Here is a 22,124-nt window from a genome sequence, read left to right on the forward strand (position 1 = left end):
ATCTTGAGATGTGCTGGCTTGCCAGGGAAGAAGTGGGATAATCTTACAAGCCACCCAGGAGTAGGCCTTCGGTCTTTCGTGTGTATTATCTTACCCTGATTGTGTTCATGCATCCATTTTTGCTGAAAGGGTAACTCACCGATGGTCCTCTTGTCGAACATTGCTTTGATGAGGGGATGTTCTGGTGAACAATAAACAATGCTTCAAGAGCATGAGTGATCATTGAGGGACGAATAGACAATGTACAGTGTGGCTCCCGTGAGACGTTCAAAGATGTTTCAGAGCTGTATTGCTTTTGTGCGGGGGTTGCAGCTGTCTCAATATCTCCCCAGAGCTCAAGGATCAGTCTGTATGTTCCATGCCAACCTCTGGCACTTTGTAATGCTTTCATCCTTTCTTTTCTGCAATGGAACTTATTATGAAAGGCCTGTTGTGTCTTACATTACTACAACCCAGAGGTGAGTGGGGCATTTGCTTTCATTTTATTACCAGTGCACAGCTGTGTCAGGCTGTTGTAGTTGAAACTTGTTTACATTTTTGTCACATGCTCAGTTCTGGGTAAAGAATGAGGGGGAAAAAATACAAATGGTAAATTCAAAAGTTAAGTAAAAATCTGTGTCCGTGGGGGACCCAGGGGACTTCACGCAATCATAGCTAAATAACAAGTGGTGGATGTAGCATCCCACCAAAATGTGACCAAAAAAGTGTAATGCATACAGACTAAATAAAATCAAAAATCAAAATAAATCATGACACACATGCAGCATGTAACCTAAATGTCCCTCAAGCTTTCACTGATGAGATGGAAATACGCATTCATTTGCATGTTTAGGGGAAATGTTCTGATAGCTGGGTTAAATATATGCTACATTTGAATGGAAAGCTGACTATTGTCCCATCTGATAAAATAAACCCAACTGTTTTGTGCGATTGATCGCTATGTTGACATCCAAACTTTGTGATCTCGAAGGGAACTTTCCTGCTACGTGTGTAAAATGTAAACTTAGTGTGGACTCTAAGGCAGCGGTCTCATCAGGGCTCAAGGGACCCTCAAGGATCCTTGAACTGGGTCCAGGGGGAATATTTCACTATTATTTCATTGGCTAGAAGTTATCCCATTGAGAGAATGAATATTCTGGACTGTGGCCACCTCTTCCTCGCTCCCCTGGCTCCTGGCACTGCTGCAGTCACTCACCGCCAGATTGTTCTTTAACTCTTGTGTGAGATACACTTTGGCCAATTCTCAAGTTTTTTTATGATATTTTGCCTCAGTGTTCATTTCAGTGTCTAACCTTTCTTTTCTCTGCCGCAATGTCTCCGCTTGTCTCCTTGCCCTCTGTTTGTCCATTCTCCAGCCTACGCCATCTCCTTCCTTCACATTCCCTCCAATCTGCCCTGGACCTCCAACCCCAGCCATTCGTCATTCACCGGACTTTTCTTAAAGTAGAGACTTCTTTTTACCACTACAAGTCCAAGCGAGTTCTGTTTAATATTTGAACAGTTAAAAAAATAACTCAATCTTATCAGACGGCGTGTTCCCTGAGACTACATCTTATCAAGTACAGGTCTGCATCCTTTTGTAGATCAATTAAGAACCACTGGTGTAAGATATAAGAGCGAAACAAACATTTTCAGGTAACATAAGTCGGAACAGAAGCTCTGCCACATTAACTGCAGCCCATCATGAGAAACTTAAAAGGGGAAAGCAAGGAAAATGCAGATTAATTACATCTTGTAGAGTGACTTCTGGGTACTCGAGTGTCACAGTTCAATGCCTCAAGGTGCAAACCTGCCCTCACACAGCAGGAGTTTGTTTTATAACCTCCAAAGTGCTGTACATCAAAGAGATTAATTAATGCGATCAATATGTTCCAAAGTGAGATGTTGGCAGGACACTGTGCACAGATTCCAGCTGTGTACTGTATACAGTTTGAAAGTGAAACAAACAGGTCAAGGCTGCTTTTAAGTGAGCATCAGCAGCTTTCTTCTCTGCTGAATCTCCACAGGCAGGGGGTCAGCTCCGTACCAGAGGGGAATCACTGACACACATCCACCGTCTGTTGACCCATTTAGCCCATCTGCACAGCAGGAAAAGGCAAAAAAAAAAAGGATATTACTGGTATTTAGAGGCAATATAGAAGTGCCTCACAGGTCACAGTTAGCAACATAATGTCCCTAAAGAACCTGCCCCTTTCAACTGTGTCAAAAAAACAAACGGTAGATCTAAATTTGAGGTCAAAGGTGAGGGAGACAGGAAGAAGAGAACATTATAGTGACTGGTGGCAACCTTTTTACAACCTTTTAATAACTAAGTTTTTAGTTTGGAGTCTTTTAACAAAAATACATACGTTTTTATTACCCTGGATTTTAAAGGTAAGAATTTAAAATAATAATGTTTATCCTTCCTTACAGCAAAAATAAGTGTGAACATAACAAAAGCAATCCATGCTACACAACAGACATATGCTCCCTTTTCAGTCTTCAGGGCATGACGGAATTTAGATAGATGCCTATTTGTTATTGTCATATACATTTACAGTAAAATATATGGCAGGGTCACATTATGCCCTGCCACTGAGTCATTTCATAAATATTTCACATACTGCATCGGCTGAAACCATAACAACACATTCTTTTCTATTCGAGGAGCCGGCGCATAAGGCTGACTGCAGAGGCATCGGAGCGCCATGGCTAGGGGCTGCTCAGTGCAACAAAGGAAGTCAAAGGGGAAATGAAATGTTTGTTAATACATTTTTTTCTGAATAACTGTGGGAGCAAAGAAGGAGATGTTTTACACAATATGTTCAAACAAGGTAGATGGACTGTGATGAACAAGCAAGCTCTCTTCCCCCCCCTCCCCTGTATCCTCGCTCCCCCCCACCACCACCAGGAGTCTCCTTATGTAACTCCAGGAAGGAGTCAAAGGGTATGATAGCGGAGGGATGACGCAAAGCACAGAAGTCGCAATGTCCTCAGAGACTAATCATAGTAAGACACATGAGACTGAATTCCCAGACATTTAAGTGACTATGTTGCCTGTAGCCCTTGCAACAGCACATGGGTGACCTATTTGCTCTTAGTAGTGCAATATGTTTGAGTTTATTGTATTACATTGAAAACCCTATTAAAACAATGACACAATATTTGTTATTATAGGAAAAGCCCTGAGCTTTTGTAATTCAAAGCTACTTTTGGCCTATAAATACCCACTTCAGTACCAAAACAAAAGGGCGACATTGTTAAAACTGAGTGAAATGGGGCCAAATGCAAGAGCAGTCAAAGAGATCATAAAGGTTTTAATTAAACCTCCAGGTTAACTGAACTGTAATGGAAAACAAAGGTAAAACTATAGATCAGTCTACAGACCAACTTTCCAGATCCACTCTGACCACCACTTTTGGTGCAACATCCAAATAATCGGGTGAGAAACCTCCAAATATGTAAAAATGTTCCATGTTCCCAGATATCAACTTTGGTGAGTCCTGAATCGACTGCAGAAAAAACGAGTTATCCCTGAACTGAAACATCCAGATCAGCCTTTGTCTTCACTTGTTTGGATTGGATTTCAACATACAACCACTCTACTAGCCATCCACCCCCTCAGCCCCAACCATCACCACCACCATCCAACACTAGTTGTTACAATATACTTTTTTAAACCATTGACCTGGCTCCTGGTCTTCTATTAATTCAGTTTTCCACTTATTTTTCTCTGCATTGTATGACAGTATCATATTCTGTATCAGCTTGTTTCAACTATCCACTGAAGCTGTGTGCAGATTGAATGTTCATCATTCCATCAAATGGAAATTTTCTTTAACATTTCCCCAAAGGAAGGCCTCAAGCATGGATTACGATACCAGTCGCTGCTCAAGTAATAGACCACACATTTCTGATCAGGTTTATTGGGATGTGTAATTTCCAGTGTTTTTTATGTTTTTTTTTATATAGGATCAAATTTAACCTTAAGCCTCAAAGGACCAGTGTGTAGGATTTAGTGGCATGTAGTGGTGTAGTTGCCGATTTACTCCCTCGCTTAACTTTCCCCTCCCATGCACGAAAGGAGAAACTATGAAAAATGCAAGCGGCTCTATGTAGAGGCAGTGTTTGCTTTGTCCATTCTGAGCTACTGTGGCAACATGACAGTTCAACAATGGTAGCGTACATGGAAGGCATCTGTAGACATAAAAGGCTAATTTTAAGGGAACAAAAACTGAACGATTCTTATTTTCAGGTGGTTATACATTAATGAAAACATAGTTAGGATTATTCTATTCCATTTCTGCCAGTAGAGCCTCCTAAATGTTACACACTGGACTTATTAAGCTTGAAATTCAACCTGTCATATGGGGCCTATGGAAACTCCACTTTGATCTCCACTAGAATTTAACATACATTTCTGTGGGTTTTAACAATATCTGGCTGCACAGCTTGAGTTTGTAATGACTGGCCCACTGGCAGATCAGTGAGGTTTAGTTTAATTCAGAGTTAAAAATGTTGAGGCTTCATTACTGCCATCAGAGAGCAGGTTGTGTGCTTTGCTTATCCAAAGAGAGGCTGTGTTATGTCCTGACCTCTCTGTGTCCTGAATGTTTTGGCGCCAGCTCCTCGTGTTCCAGTGCATTTTTCTTCCCTACCGCTGTCATACAACACCGCAACAGAAACTGGCATTTACACTCTGCCTCTCCGTGCCCAGTCTTCTGTGGCTTCTCCATATTACTCGGTATGCATGTGTCACTTCCCTGAGCCTTCATAACCTCTGGCGATGCCACAGGGCTTCGGAACATGTGTAGGGGGAAGGGCGAGCATGTCACGACCGCTTACGCCTCCATGCCAGCTTCCCGTGCCCAACTGCCTTGACCCGCCTTTAATTATCCTATCTATATGCTAACAGTAGAGACTCAGCTGTGAGAAGCAAACAAGTGAGCTGACCTGGAAAAAGAACGCCTTAACTCCAAAGGACCCGGAGGGTTTAAAGGGCACTATATAGGAGAACGGCTGACAGGGCTGTAAGCTTTGGCAATATCTCTGCCATCAGCCCCAGCTGTGTTTGCTCACCATGACTGCTGTTTTGAAACCCATGTGCAGGAACACGCATGGTAGCCTTCACATATATGACAATAGCTCTGCTGCCGTTATGCGGTTTGCCAAAGACTTTGCTTTTCTGAATGCTAAACCCAGGTATTATAGTAGTAAGTGAAGGACTCAGAGGACACTTAAAGACCTTTGAGCATCCCCGTGGCTCTCATTCTCATTAGATAAGGGACTGAATGCTGGCAAGGTTCTGTTTTACAGGGCTATTTCCTACTGCTTCCTCCTCCGAGCGTGCGTGGTAATTTAATTAAGTCCACTGACTTTTCTAAAGGGCAACTGCTAGAACCAACACAATTAATAAAATGGGTGACTCCTCTGCTCTTTGTTGCTCTTTGTTCCCCTTTCCTCATTTGAGTGGCTCAGCACAATCCCCTCGCGGGGTCCCGTCTTATTTGCATTCAGAAAAGTCAAATCTGGCCTCTCTCCTGTAATTATAAACTTTAAGTAAATAAGGATTCAAACAAGTGGAGTTCTAACAAAACCTCTCTTTTCGGAATTTATAAAAGTGAGAGAATAATTTGTATGCAACAGGCAGCACAAGCTTCACTGTTACATTTCGGAATTTATATGCAATAAAAATCATTATAATATGCTAATTTGTGTAAATGCACGGCTCTATAGCACAATCTAAAAAAATGTTGGCTCAATGACAAGTGATGGTGTAAACGCTGGCGTGTCAGATTGTGGCTCCAACGCATCCACAGCCCTCGGGGAGTCTACTTATCCTTCTCAAATGTCAGTGTTTAACTGATGATGTCGCTCCCAAAATGGTCGCTTCTCTTTGGGATTTCTCTCTAAAACCGAGGGTTATTAGCAGGCTGGCTGTGGCTCATACAGTAGATGGCTCAGGGGTCCCATAGGACAGTTCAAAGTGTAACGAGGTTAATTAGCAGGAATCACGACCTAGACTAAAGAAAACTCATAATATACAGGAGGAAATGTGTGGGCAATTTATAACTTGTTAATTTAAGACTTCAGACAAGGAACTATATAAGTCAAACAATATAGTTTTATCAATCTAAAGTAGGGTTTGACTGAAATGGGTTCAAGGCCAGCACCAGTAAATTTGAGCAATTTACTTTGTTCAAAGTCATATTTTTCAAAGTTGACCCAATAAAATGACATATTGCAGCCATTCTCACTGACAGATATGTAGTTTTGATCATTTATGTGATAAATATGCATATAATCCCTATGTTATCCATCATGTCAGACATGAATTATTGCACAAAATGCTAAGGCACATTTGGGATTAATCCAGGAGTAACTGATGTACAAAGCCACACTTCACACTGGGCACACATGTATGAGATTAATAGTAAAGTTATTATATATGATTCTTTTGCCAAGGCTGAACAACTGTCTGAGCTGCTGTTCAAAGACGCATCATTTATATCATTTAAAGTTAAATTTTGAGTTTGTCCGATAAGATAACAGACATTATGAAAATGTGGACATTTTGTCGGCCTAACCACCAAATTGCATGGAAATCTGCTGTAATAACAATCAAAAAGCTTTAAAGAATTATTATCACACCGACGGATTAATCAACAAGGGCAAAAAATCTGGGTTGCTCATTTATTCAACATAATCCAACCAGAAATCCCTGCCCACACACACACACACACAACTTCATAAGGGTGGTTAGAGGATACATTGGTCATGCAGTCACCAGTAGAAGGTCAGCGTCTAGAGAACTGTTCCCCACGGCGGGAAAGAGAAAGGTTTTAAGGTCAAACAGAGAAAGTGCCCGCACACACAGCACAGACAGAGAATATGTGTGGGTGTCTGAGTGGTTCATGTATGTGTGGTCAGCTATTAACACAAATTCATGCATTTGTTGGCAGTTCTAGTTATCTGTACACTCCCTCGTCTTGCTTCCTTCTGCCTGCGAATGTGCGCCACCATTGACACATGCGAGACATGTCGAGAGGATTGTTGGTCTCCCAACCTCGCAGTATACCAACATGTGTTTTCCATTGCATGTCTTGAATTATGCATCTCCTCACCTGCTTTTAGCATACAGTCTTACAAAAATACAGTGCATATGGCGCATGTGTGTCTTTCTGTGTCTGCGATTCTTTCATGTTGTAGTGCATAAAGGTCACTGGTGTAGACTTCATTTGAATTTCAGTTAATTATTCAAATTAAGGCAGTCATTTTCCTTTAAGCTTTGGTGGGTTTGTTTTAAATATAGGCTACAGGATTAGATTTCTGTTACAAAATGAGAATATTTACAGATTTAATCATTATTTTTTACTGTATTTGTCTTTTTACCTCCCTTAATTGCAAAAACAGCCATTATACATCTTCTGACTTCAACTGCACCAAACAGTCAACCCCTCTGTTTCTGTATTAACGTTTTCTGTTATCTTATAGCATATCTATATTTGCTTTATCATCCACCTCCAAATTCCCAATTGAGATCATGTTGAGAGCTTTTCAAATAAAAAAGCAAACCGCAGCATCCACTTCCCTTCATGTATATTTCATGCTCTCTGATTCTTGTACTGTATTTCTACATCTGTATAAGTCTATATTTTTACTTTTACCAAGCAGCTCCTCTGAACAATGCAGCCTTTGGCTCTTAGGAAGCATTAAGGTCTGTCAGACGAATCGGAAAAGTCACGCTTCAAGAGGGAATGAAAAGCTCTCAAAAGCCACATGAAATCTTAAACACTTTTTCAACGCTCTTTTCTTTTTTTCTTTCCCTTCATTTGGCGAGCGGCGGCAGCGCTGAACAAACTTAAAGGTTTCACTCAGTGGGTGTACAACACTTGTGTTCTGTTTGTTTGACTTGTTTTCTGAGCGGGTGAGAAATGTTGACTGTCATCCGGGCAAACCCGAAAGGTGTGAACGCAGCTTAGAAAGTGAGTGTCGAATGAAAAGAGGTTGGTTTTTTTAGGTTTTGTCACTCAAAAAGCGTGAAAACAGTGAATGTGTGCAATTTTCTGAATAATTTGGAGATCGTAGTGCACTCAGTCCCATTGATGCCCAAGAGAAATGGAATTTGAAGGTTGTTTTTTTTTTTTACTTTAAAAAGCACTTCAAGCATATTAGGACCAAGCCATGTGTAAACCTTGCACTTGGAGAGATAAAAATCCCACTTTACTGTCACATTATTCTCTACCTAAATCTTCCACCTATCTTCACTCCTGAAAAAATAAATTTGGGTTGAATGGTGTCCTACCTGATTCATTCCAGTTAATTTATTTCATTTTTCAGTGGACACAGTGGGAGTTGGGTAATTTTCTTTAGTCCTACTCTTTAAAGATCCCAAATAGTCTGCTTGGAACAACGAGGTGTGGCTGATGTGTCTTTTTCACAAAATATTTCCACATTAAAATCCTTAAAAAGACGTCTACTCCTTCTGTCTCATTAAAAGCTCCAGAATCTATAAATATGGACATTTTGATCATCTCCTAAAGTTTTCCTGCTCCTGCTTCACTGTAAAGTCTCATTCTCAGTTTGGTATTCAGCCTGTTAAAGTCTGTGCTGCCCAATTTTAAATGAACCAGAAATTGTAAAGTGTAACATGAGCCAAAAAGCTCAGTTAGTAGACAAAGGAATCCGGACTCTAGTCCCTGTAACTTTCAATATACAGCTGTTGGTGCTGTTGTGTTTTTCTTTAAAGCTTCATTACTCTGTCAGAGTCACAAGATGAAAATACAATATCTGACTCATTATTATCTTTGTTTTGGTCTCCACCAAAGAGTAAAAAAGTTAGTAGTCTAAATTTTTAACTTTGTCTCCTGGTTGGTGCTGGGAAGGTAGCATTCAGTTTTATGGCTGTGATGAAGAGGGCTGGAAAACCATAACAGTCAGCTAAGAGAGGCTAAAAAGCTCTAGAGTAATAGTAGATGTAGAGTAATATTACACACAGTCATCTGATCCATTGTCAATAAAAAGCATTTGATTGGTGCAGCTTTAAAGTAGCTTAATGTTCTCTATTAACTGACCTGTAGAGGTAAATAGTGAAACTGCTCCAAACTTTTCCTGAACTCAAGATTTACACCATCAGCTTTAAGCAGTTGAATTCTAAATCCTTTGGAATACCTAAAAATATCTTTAAAACAGTTCCTGGTGGGTCATTCAAGGGGCAATTTATGCAAACCTGTCCTAAAATCAGTTCCAGCACAACGTTTGCTGAAAATCCTCTTGCAAGTGTTGATTTAATGAGCTTATATTTTGGGCCGTCCCACCTGATATGGAAATGTCTGGCAGATGGTGCACTTTCCCCAGGCATGCAGGTCCTGTACAATATGCAGCTTCCACCACTAATGTAGGTGACACACACACATACAAGGGCATGTGTACATGCCACAGGACGGAGGAGGGCATATGCGGCCCGTTTGAAGTAAATGCACAACTGAAGTAAATGTGGAATTAATGTTCAGATCTGTTTGTAAAGAGGCAAAACATCTGCTTGTTACAGCAAAAATACCACGGTCCTGTAATGCTCTGAGGCATGTGGACCCACAGCGCAGAGGATGTCATGCAAAGCGTTTGCTCTCAAACACTGTGGTAGAAAAGTAGAAGTAGAAAGATGAAGGGCAAAAAAACAAATTACAGAAGGACTGAAAGGTAAAATCTTTCCATGAAACCTTCTATCAGTGATCAGACCAGACTTTTCTCTCATGAGGACATAATCTTTTCTTGGGACTGATTCTAATATGGGATTGAGATCTTTGGTTCTTTGGGCAAGACTCAAAACACACACACACACACCATGTTAGTCATTTTTTCCACTGTATTTCTAGAAGCCTGTGGCTATCTAAAGCAGTTTTCTGGCAAGTCTAAAGCCAAACAGTCCTCATGTGCTCCAACTTTCCAGTAGTCATCTTCTGTCTACACTTCTGTCTATGTAGTCTTAATTACTACATTTCAGATTTTGGCATCACTCTGTTTCTCTTACTCATTCATGAATCCAGAACAGACATTTACCAGCGTGTGTTAAGTGTGAAATGTGTACCAAATTTCGCCATCAGGCATGACTAGGGCAGCGTCTAATGGTTGTGGGGCTGTTACACACTCCTGTGCAGTAGGTGGCGACATGCACCTTGAAGTTGTTTGTGATCTGCCAGTAAATCCAGAGAAGAAGAAGAAGAGCCAGGTAAGTGTTGCTCAAACTGGTTCATTTCTTGCACAGTTAATGGTTTGGAGCTCCTGCATGTTGCACTTGAAGCTCAGATTGGGTCCTATTGTTGCAGATATGTGTGCATCAGGTTGTAGGCAGTGTTCATTCTGACTGCACTCATTAAGCTACCTGGACCACATGTTCAGCTAAGCTTCTCCACAGGGTTGGAGGCCTTTGTTTGGTTTATGGCTTAAAGGACCCAGAGATTGGTTACATTTTCTTTGTAATATAGACCATACAATTAATTTACATAGTTGAAATATGCACATTGTAAATATTTAGGCTAATAATAGGCTGACAAAATGTATTTATTCCAAAGAATAAAAGCATTCAGCACTGCCACCTAATTATGGTCTGATTGTAACAGAACTCAAAGTGAGCAGCAAAAATACATTGTCTGCATCAGAGCTTATAAAGAATAATGTGGAAAACAGGAAAACTTTCACTGTAATTCTAGCCAAGATGTTTTTTTCTCAGCATGTATAATTTAGTTAAGTAAAAGCCTGAACTATCACAGAAAAATACAAATTTGCATGAAATTGCACACTTTGTGGGGGTCTGCGAAGATAGTCTCTCGTTTATTGTTAACTACTTTTAAACAGATACAGAATGACACAGCGAATGAGATCCTGGGAAAAAGGCTCTCTGGACACAAATTGTTGACAGATGTGCCTTTTAAAATCAGCGGGTTTACCCTTCTGGAACGTCGACCAAATGATCACTTTGGATTTGCATCAGCAATTGACAGACTGAATGTTTGACATATTCGAACCTACAGCATCATATGACCGCGGTCATGGTGGAAACAATAAGACAGTTGCTCTCTGTCAGGAAAATGGGGAGGAATGGATGCTGATGCAGTCATTTCTGACTCGGTGAAAGACCGCAGATGTGGACCGCCACACCCTGCTCAAACCACACGCTGGATATTTCCACTCACTGAGGACAGGGAGAATTTTAACTGGACTACTTCAGGCAAAACTGAAAAAACTAAGGGATTTTATTTGACATTGATTATACACTGTTTGCTTTGATGCATAGGGGGGATAAATAATGCAGCAGTGTTCTTGTAATGCTCTTAAGGTATTACAAGCTGGGTTTTTTTTCTAAAAGTAACTTTGTGCAAAGAGAAAATATCAGAACTGAACATATCTGTTGTAAACTGGGCCTCGATACAGCAAAATAACATACTTAAGCCGGCTCTGCTTTCCTGTCATTCATCGTCCACGATGAAAATGCTGTCCTCAGGAATACAGCATGGAAGATTTTAAAAGCTTGCGTGACTATAAACACTGCGCCATCCTCCATCAGCCTTGAACACACCTTTTTAATTCCTCATAAGCTTCATAATTCAAGTAGGATTGCAGTCAACACTTTATATCCGGCAGGTTCTTTTGAGCATATTATCCAAGGCCAGACCGGTCTACTTTTTTATTATAAAGCTGTAAAAGAGAATACAAGAGGAGGTGTGAGGTAAGATGCCTCTTGAACTTAGAACAAGGTTAGATCGAGGCACAGGCTGGATTTGATGATTACTTTAAAGTAATTTTTCCAATCATTTGTCATTGATTCAAAGAGCGCTGTCCACATCAATTATATTTTTTTATAGCGCTGTGTGTACAATTTTAATGTCAAGACATTTTGGAAAATTGCTGCAAACAAATAATGGCCAGGCCTAGGAGATCAGCAGCCTGGGTTCATTTATTGCTGAGAAGAAGATTGCTTGTTTTACCATGCACGTAATAAACAACTTGATTTTAGTTGCACACTCAGTCTGCAGAGAGCTGACCTTGTCCTTACTATCCACTGCCGAAGCTGTTGTCAACTATAGTCCTCGTTCTTGCATAGTATTGGTTGCATAATCTGCACCTCTTCTGTGGCTGATCACGATTTCATAATGATCCTTACTCCCTGAAGTCACGCAGCACAAGTTGAGTGACGGTGTGCGAACACTACTGGCCCATTTTCAGCTGAGCTACGTTTGCAAGAGTAGGGTGTTTATCCTTTGCTGGGCGGGTCGCTTTAATAAAACTTGGGGCATAAATTGAGAGTGTACCAACTTCTTCAGACCCTACTGACTGTATGTAAGTATTTAGGTTGTGGGTTTGATCCTCAGCTGATGCTGTTCAAGCTTTAAGGTTTATATTCTGGGTTCTGCTACATTGATTGGAATTATCTAATTATTTAATTATCTAATCCTAGTGATGGCAGTGCGACACTGAAGCTTCGATATGTGCCTCGAACCCTAAACTACAATTCCATAGAACCACTACTTCAAAGCTCTCTTTGGTGCGAAAACAATCACATGACAAATGACGTCTGAAGCAGCAACTGTTTCATTGCCTGAATGAATCAGCTGTCTGGTTCGCGGTCCAATCAGGTGATTCACTGCACTGATTCCGACAGGTGACAGGTTGAGACAGTTTTATACAGTACAGTACTATAGCTATGGTCTATCTCAAGTCTATATTAAGTAGCAATACACTAAAATAATGTATATGATTAGTGTAGCCATTAGGCTATAGCTGTATAGACATTTTTATTTACAAATGGCTTTCTCTACAGGTCCAGTGCTTGGTGTGTTCAGCTGAACTGAAATATCATGGGAACACTTCCTCCATGATTAGGAACTTCACTGCCAAGCATGGAGCTGCTGTGAACCAGGGCAACACAAATCAAGGTATGTATTATATCATTATTAACTACACACACTAACACAATATATGACTGTATTCCATGACTCATAGGCCTGCTTCATAGAAATGCAATTTCACATAAATCCTTATTTTCTTTTATTCATTTTCTCTTTCTTTCTTTCTTCCTTCCTTTCTTTCTTCCTTCCTTCCTTCCTTCCTTCCTTTCTTAGTGGACCAAAAGCGAGAGCTAGATGAAGCTCTAGTCAATATGGTGGTGAAAGACTCGCAGCCTTTTTCCATCGTGGATGACTGTGGCTTCAAGGAGTTTGTGGCATTGCTTGATCCCACATACAGTCTTCCATCCCAACGGGCTCTGAAGAACATGGTGGTCCAGAGGTATGAGGTGGAAAAAACCATGGCTGACATTCAGAGGGTAGAGGCTGTGAGCCTGACTGTGGATATGTGGACCTCCATTAATATGGACGCATACCTAGCAGTGACCTGCCATTATCTGGATGAGTCTGTGAAGCTGGCCACAGTGCTTTTGGGAGTGCTGCCTTTCCCTGAAGCCCATACAGCTGCCAACATTACTGCTGCAACAGGGTCTCTCATGGAAGAATGGGGCATTGAAGGCAAAGTGACCTCAATTGTTACAGATGCAGGAGCTAATATGGTTGCCTCTGTCAGAAGCTTAAATTTAAGACATGCACTTTGCTTTGCTCATTCACTAAATTTAGTGATGAAGAAGTCTCTTGATGTGACTCCTGGCCTAGAAGACCTTCACACAAGGGCACGCAAAGTGGTCACATTATTTAAAACCAGCGCAACAGCAAGAGAGAAGTGCAGGAGCAGATGAACCGTCCAGTGATGAAGCTGATTCAGGAGGTGGACACACGCTGGAACAGCACCTTCATAATGCTGCAACGTCTTTTTAAAGAGAGACAGTCAGTGGGGGCAGCTCTTGCAACGCTGAAAACAGACGTGAGACCTCTGTCCTCCGAGGACTTTGAGACAGCTGCTGCATGCCTGCAATTGCTGGCCCCCTTTTACCAGGCAACAGTAGAACTGTCAGAGGAGAAGAGGGTCCCAGGGTCAAATGTCATCCCAATGATAAAGATGTTGATGTTATACTTATATGACACAGTTGGAAACACAAGCCACAACACTGCAAAACAACTGGGACAGAACTTGGTGTCAGTGATTGTCATCACACTTGAACATACAGAGAACCAAACTGCACTGAACCTGTCAACACTACTGGATCCTAGATTTAAAACCCTAGGATTTTACAACCAAATACAAGCACAAGCATCCGTAAAACGCCTGACTGCACAATGTGAGAGAGACACACCTACTGAAGAACAGCCTTCCACATCAGCTCAACCAGCACCAAATGTTGGAAATCCACCATCCACAGGTAATGTTATAATAGAGTAGTAAATAAGTATAAAGTAAATAAGTAGTAAAAAATGACACAAATTGAAACCTTTCTGTACTGATGATTGCCGTCATGTTTGTCTTTCAGATATTAACCTTTGGGCAGCTCTGGACAGAGATGCCTCTGAAGCCAGGAGGGCAAGGAATGCCACAGCAGAGGCCACAGTAGAGGTGCATCGGTACATGGTTGACCCGCCGCTGGAAAGATCGTAAAATCCACTGGATTACTGGTGTAAACAACCAAAATGTGTACCCTCATTTGTTTATGTCGGCGAAACAATTTTTATGCACTCCAGCATCAAGTGTTCCATGTGAGCGAGTATTTTCCAAATGTGGAGAAATAGTGAGCAAAATAATCTACCTTGATAAAAATCTTTGACTGTTCTCCATCCCCTCCTGTCATAGTTACACAAGCACAAGAGTATGTAATTAAAAGCCTCATGTCCATCAACTAGCCTGCCTAATTTGACTGCAGCCTTGCACTTTGCCAGGAGAGGTCACTGTAACTGAAGCTTCGAGTAATAAACCCATTTTCGAAACAATTGGCTCAAGTGGTTCTGTGCTTCGCAAAAGCTTCATTTGCCCATCACTATCTAATCCCATAATCCTCTGCTTCTAATCCAGATGAACCACGCAGAGGTAGAACACATCACCAGACCGGCTGAGCTGCCTGCTTGGTGGAAGGGACCACTGCAGCTGCTGTTCCAGCCACTGGAGGGCCGCTCTGGCATCGTCCACTTCTTGGCTCAAGGGACTTAAAGTGTGTTTGATGGTCTGCGGGAACTATGGAAGAGTGTTGAGGTGAGTCCACTGTCCACTACTACTGAATGCAGTAAATTTATTTTTCATGTCATTGCTAGTAACCATTCATGAGGCAGACAGATGTAACAAAGTGCAGTGTATGTAGTGTACAGCCATGAATAACACAGGAAAATATTAATAAATAAAAAAATTAAGTTATCAGTACCCAACAATTACTTCAAATAAAAAAAAAAAAATTCTCTAAACACTAGAGAGATCTCCTCAAAAAATATATATATTTATATTACGAAACGTTGTTTTGTTGTCTGATTCTTACTTTTACTGTCGCTGTGTTGCATGTTAAGTAAGTGAATATCTCACAGTGGTAGGTTGGTTAGTTCACACCCCAGTAGGGTTGTAAAAAAGCAGAAAAGAGGAGGGGGAAAAAAAAAAAAAAAAGAAAAACCCCCCCGGGGGGGGGGGGGGGGGGGGGAGGGGGGGGGGGGTGGGGGAAGAAAAAAAAAAAAAAAAAAAAGAGCCAGGTATTTCCTTCATGACAGAAGTAAGTGTTGCTCAAACTGGTTCATTTCTTGCACAGTTAATGGTTTGGAGCTCCTGTATGTTGCACTTGAAGCTCAGATTGGGTCTTATTGTTGCAGATAATGTGTGCATCAGGTTGTAGGCAGTGTTCATTCTGACTGCACTCATTAAGCTACCTGGACCACATGTTCAGCTAAGCTTCTCCACAGGGTTGGAGGCCTTTGTTTGGCTGATGGGTTAAAGGACCCAGAGGTTGTTTACATTTTCTCTCTAATATTGACCACACAATTCATTTACATTGAAACGTGCACATTGTTAATATTTATTAAAAATTCCAAAAACAATAGCATTTAACACTGCCACATAATTATTGTCTGATTGAACTCAAAGTGAGCAGCAAACATACATTGTCGGCATCAGAGCTTATAAAGAATAACAGTGTGTGTGTACTGTAAAATAAAATAAATAAAATCAAAATTAAACCTTTTATGATGGTATCCACTACATATGTTGATTTGGATATCCATTTTGCCTTATTTACACAAACATCTTTGATGCAGGAACAGACTGTTGAACAGAGAATATTGTCTGTCTTCATGTCTTTGAATTTTACATCTTAAATAATAATTTAAACTTTAAAAATAAGTATTTAATTTGCTTTTTTTTTTTTTTTTTTACAGAAATTCTGCAGCCAGCCACAGACTTGGTTTAGAGGACCCTCAGGGTCCTCTAGGCTCCTCTAAACCAAACCCACCGCCCCAGCACAAGCCATGGCCCTCGGACCCTCAGATGCTGCTGAACCCATCTTGCACTGTGCTGCTGTGGTACGTATCTTACATTACTCCTGTATTCAACTTGTTTTAAATGCAAACTTTACTGATGCAGGGCCAGGCTTTTTTATTAGAATATAGTCTGTCTTCACGTCTTTGAAGTTTATACATTTTTCAATCTCTTACCTCACCTTTAAAATGTAATGTTTTTGTTAAAAGACTATTTGTCTGATGTTGGAAATGCATTAGACTATACCGCCCTACAAAGCAAACATTTTGTCTCTTTTATCTTGTCACAAACTGTGAGAGTTCAGTCTTGCTCTGAGAGAAAAACAATGTAAGAATATAATCTGTCTTCAAATTCTTTGAAATGTACATATGAGATAAAAATGTAAACTTAAAATAACTATTTAATTGTCTTGTTTTCACAGTAATTAAGAAAATTCTGCAGCCAGCCACAGACTCCGAGGCTCCTCTAACCCAAAACCCACCAGCCACGGCCCCCTCTCCCTCTGCAGCGGGGCGAGACTCCAGGAACACAGCACCAAGCGGGACTTGAACCAGACACTTCTGCCTTTTGGCCACGACCATCCCCACCGCCTACCCATTATCCTGTCCAGTTTTGAAGTTGAAGCTGAAGTGGAATGTCCAGAGGATAAAGTGAAAAGCTCAGACAAAAAAAGCTAAAGTGTGCCTGATCAAATAGCTCATGGTGTTAAGAAACTGACTGGTAAGTCAAAGGTTGAGGGTTCAATCCTCATTTATTTTTGAATGAACTGAATTTTGAAGTTGAACAAGCTAGAAGAAAAGGTCAAATATAACCAAAAAAAAGACTTAGTGGCCAATCAGATAGCTCATGGTGTTAGGAGGGTGGATGGTAGTTTTGAGGATGTGGGTTCGATCCTTGCTGACAACTTAATTTTGAAGTTGTATGTCTACAGGTAAAGCTTTAAAGTGTCTCAAGTCCAATAGCTCATGGTGTTAGAAGGTTGAGTGAAACAGTTTGATCTTCACTCAAATGTATGACTTTTGAAATGGGATGCAAAAAGGAAGAAAGTGAAAACGTCAGGACCAAAAATAATGTCAATGGATAGCTCACAGTATTAGAAGGCTGGTTGGAAGTTTCGAGGACGTGGGTTCGATACCCACTTGCATTTTGAAGTCAGATTTTCAAAGAAGAAGTGAAAAGCTCTGAGAAATGCAGTAAGAGTGTCTCAGATCAAATAGTGCTGTGTGTTAGAAGAGTGGTTAGAGAATCAGAAGTTATGTGTTTGATTCCCTTATGGGGTGGAGTGAGTTTTGGAGATCCAGCGGCCGAAGTAAAGAGATAAAAGCGCCCGGAGAAGTGGTTCTAGTGTGAAGGGAGCTTGGTGGTGCAGTGTGGATGGTTATAGCCAGAAGGCAGAAGTGTCTGGTTCGAGTCTCACCCGGTGCTGGGTTCCTGGAGTCCCACCCTGCTGTAGAGGGAGAGGACGGGGCCGTGTCCCCTCCTGGGTTTCCGGACAGATGGAAGCAGGGGGTTATGGATTAGTTAGAGATTAGTACAGACAAGATCGGACATTATGCAGCACAACTCAATAAAGTCGTTCAACAATGTAGAAAAAAAAATGACATTAATTCTAATACCGCACACAGCTATACAAGTGACTTCATTTCTAGTCTATCGTTCTACAGACTGAAAAAAACAGTTTCACTCACTCTCTCTGGAAGTGGCGCCTTCTGTGGCGGCGTCCGCGTCCAACGACCCTGGAGGCAGGAGACAGAGAGCAAGTGATTAGTACAGACATGGAGCCAGATAGGACATTATCCAGTTGTACTAAAATTCAACAACAGTTTTAAAAATGTAGGAAGAATATGTATATACTGTATATATTTTTAATGTTGTCTAGCACCCGTTTAAATTGCGACCCCTAGTGGGGATCCCAGCCTCTAGGTTGGGAACCACTGTAGCCAAGAATCTACAAAAAAGCCAATTAGGATGACTTAAATGTGTGTTAGCAAACTATACAGGAGTAATGTAAGATACATACCACAGCAGCACAGTGCAAGATGGTTACAGCAGCATCTGAGGGTCCGGGGGCCGTGTCTGGTGGGTTTTGGGTTAGAGGAGCCTCTGAGTCTGTGGCTGGCTGCAGAATTTTCTTAATTACTGTGAAAACAAGCAAATTAAAGAGTTATTTTAAGTTTAAATGTTTATCTCACATTTACATTTCAAAGAATTTGAAGACAGACTATATTCTCTGCCAAACAGCCTGGCCCTGCATCAGAAAAGTTTGCAGTTTAAACAAGTTGAGTCTGTCACAAACCTTGTCTTTTGTGTAAAAGTGTAAATACAGGAGTAATGTAACATACATACCACAGCAGCATCTGAGGGTCCGGGGGCCGTGGCTGGTGGGTTTTGGGTCAGAGGAGCCTCAGGGTCCACAGTCTGTGGCTGGCTGCAGAATTTCTTTAATTTCTGTGAAAACAAGCAAATTTAATAGTTATTTTTAAAGTTTACATTATTATTTAAGATGTAAATTTCAAAGACGTGAAGACAGACTGTATTTTCTGCCAAACAGCCTGGTCCTGCATCAGAGGAGTTTGTTAAAACAAGTTGAGTCTGTCACAAACCGCAACTGGAGCTCAGAGGAACCACATTAAGTTCACTTACTGAGGTTTGCTTTGTTTTTGGTTGCATTTCATTCTTACTGCAGTTTTTACATTGTTTTTCTCTCAGAGCAAGACTGAACTCTCACAGTTTGTGACAAGATAAAAGAGACAAAATGTTTGCTCTGTAGGGCGGTATAGTCTAATGCATTTCCAACATCAGACAAATAGTCTTTTAACAAAAACATTACATTTTAAAGGTGAGGTAAGAGATTGAAAAATGTATAAACTTCAAAGACGTGAAGACAGACTATATTCTAATAAAAAAGCCTGGCCCTGCATCAGTAAAGTTTGCATTTAAAACAAGTTGAATACAGGAGTAATGTAAGATACGTACCACAGCAGCACAGTGCAAGGTGGGTTCAGCAGCATCTGAGGAGGGTCCGGGGGCCATGACTTGTGCTGGGGCGGTGGGTTTGGTTTAGAGGAGCCTCAGGGTCCACAGTCTGTGGCTGGCTGCAGAATTTCTGTAAAAAAAAAAAAAAAAAAAGCAAATTAAATACTTATTTTTAAATTTTAAATTATTATTTAAGATGTAAAATTCAAAGACATGAAGACAGACGATATTCTCTGTTCAACAGTCTGTTCCTGCATCAAAGGAGTTTGTGTAAATAAGGCAAAATGGATATCCAAATCAACATATGTAGTGGATACCATCATAAAAGGTTTAATTTTGATTTTAATTATTTATTTGGATCTATTGTGCTACTAATGGGTATACAGTACACACACACACTGTTATTCTTTATAAGCTCTGATGTCGACAGTGTATGTTTGCTGCTCACTTTGAGTTCAATCAGACCATAATTATGTGGCAGTGCTAAATGCTATTGTTTTTGGAATTTTTAATAAATATTAACAATGTGCACGTTTCAATGTAAATGAATTGTGCGGTCAATATTAGAGAGAAAATGTAAACAACCTCTGGGTCCTTTAAGCCATCAGACAAACAAAGGCCTCCAACCCTGTGGAGAAGCTAAGCTGAACATGTGGTCCAGGTAGCTTAATGAGTGCAGTCAGAATGAACACTGCCTACAACCTGATGCACACATTATCTGCAACAATAGGACCCAATCTGAGCTTCAAGTGCAACATACAGGAGCTCCAAACCATTAACTGTGCAAGAAATGAACCAGTTTGAGCAACACTTACATCTGTCATGCAGGGAATACCTGGCTCTTCTTCTTCTTCTCTGGATTTACTGGCAGATCACAAACAACATCAAGGTACACATCGCCACCTACTGCACAGGAGTGTGTAGCATCATGTCATTTATCTGCCTCTCAGACTTTCAGCTTCAGTACAAACCTACTGGGGTGTGAACTAACCAACCTACCACTGTGAGATATTCACTTACTTAACATGCAACACAGCTGACAGTAAAAGTAAGAATCAGACAACAATAACAAACGTTTGTATATATATGTATATATTCATTGAGGAGCGCCATCCAGTGGTCAGAGAATTTCTGTTTATTTATTTGAAGTAATTGTTGATTACTGATAAACATTAACGTAACTCAACTCTTATTCTATTTATCTAATATTTTCTGAGAGATTTCCACATGCAGGTGAATTGCATCGTGGGTCTCTTGTGTTATTCATGGGTGTACAGTACATACACTGCACTTTGTTACATCTGTATGCCTCATGAATGGTTACTAGCAATGACATGAAAAATAAATATACTGCATTCAGTAGTAGTGGACAGTGGACTCACCTGAACACTCTTCCATAGTTCCCGCAGACCATCAAACACACTTTAAGTCCCTTCAGCCAAGAAGTGGACGATGCCAGAGCGGCCCTCCAGTGGCTGGAACAGCAGCTGCAGTGGTCCCTTCCACCAAGCAGTCAGCTCAGCCGGTCTGGTGATGTGTTCTATCTCTGTGTGGTTCTTGGTTCATCTGGATAAGAAGCAGAGGAATTATGGGATGAACAACCATGAGCATCTGAAATGTTACTCAAATGTTTAAAGTTGTTTTTGGTTTTCAGCCTTCAAATCCAGCATATAACACCACAATCTTTTAAAACTCATTACTATTTAATTTCTCTCAGGACATACTGTGGAATACATTTACTGTACAATGTCATACAAATGGTGCTGAAATGGGCCAGTAGTGTTTGCACATTGTCTCTTAACTTGTGCTGCGTGACTTCAGGTAGTAAGAATCATTATATCAAGATCAAACACAGAAGAGGTGCAGATTTTGCAATCAATACTATGCAAGAATCAGGACTATAGAATGAATAATAATGAAAACAGCTTTGGCAGTAGATTGTAAGAGCAAGGTCAGCTCTCTGCAGACAGAAGTGCAACTAAAATCAAGTTGTTTATTACTTGCATAGTAAAACAGCAATCTTCTCAGCTTTTTCCACATTATTCTTTATAAGCTCTGATGCAGACAATGTATTTTTGCTGCTCACTTTGAGTTCTGTTACAATCAGACCATAATTAGGTTGCAGTGCTGAATGCTTTTATTCTTTGGAATAAATACATTTTGTCAGCCTATTATTAGCCTAAATATTTACAATGTGCATATTTCAACTATGTTAATTAATTGTATGGTCTATATTACAAATACATTTTATCAATCCCTGGCTCCTTTAAAGCCATAAACCAAACAAAGGCCTCCAACCCTGTGGAGAAGCTGCATGGCTTAGCTGAACATGTGGTCCAGGTAGCTTAATGAGTGCAGTCAGAATGAACACTGCCTACAACCTGATGCACACATTATCTGCAACAATAGGACCCAATCTGAGCTTCAAGGGCAACATACAGGAGCTCCAAACCATTAACTATGCAAGAAATGAACAAGTTTGAGCAACACTTACTTCTCCCATGCAGGAAATACCTGGCTCTTCTTCTTCGTCTCTGGATTTACTGGCAGATCACAAACAACTTCAAGGTGCATGTCGCCACCTACTGCACAGGAGTGTGTAACAGCCCCACAAGCATTAGAGGCTGCCCTAATCGTCCCTGGTTGGGAAATTTGGTACACATTTCACACTTTACACACACTGGTAAATATCTGTTCTGGATACATGAATGAGTTAGAGAAACAAAATCATCTTGCATCTGAAATGTAGTGATATTTGCTTCATGTTTAAGACTGTATGTGTA

The 22,124-nt window shown here is 40.6% G+C and overlaps 1 long non-coding RNA gene across 2 annotated transcripts; it reads right to left on the minus strand.

Moving 5' to 3' along the window:
- Positions 1–460: 460 nt before the first annotated feature.
- On the minus strand, positions 461–20,901 carry LOC127378698 (uncharacterized). 2 transcript variants are annotated; one of them, XR_007888133.1, is made up of 7 exons: positions 20,724–20,901; positions 20,157–20,247; positions 19,342–19,471; positions 18,712–18,813; positions 18,386–18,504; positions 18,054–18,101; positions 461–2,078 (listed from the first exon to the last, which is right to left on the minus strand). It is a non-coding gene; the product is annotated as an uncharacterized LOC127378698 (long non-coding RNA). The 2 variants fall into 2 exon arrangements; XR_007888134.1 differs by lacking the exon at positions 461–2,078 and adding an exon at positions 17,786–17,845.
- Positions 20,902–22,124: the final 1,223 nt, after the last annotated feature.

Source organism: Dicentrarchus labrax, unplaced genomic scaffold, assembly GCF_905237075.1.
Source record: "Dicentrarchus labrax unplaced genomic scaffold, dlabrax2021, whole genome shotgun sequence".
NCBI classification, from domain to species: Eukaryota; Metazoa; Chordata; class Actinopteri; family Moronidae; genus Dicentrarchus; species Dicentrarchus labrax.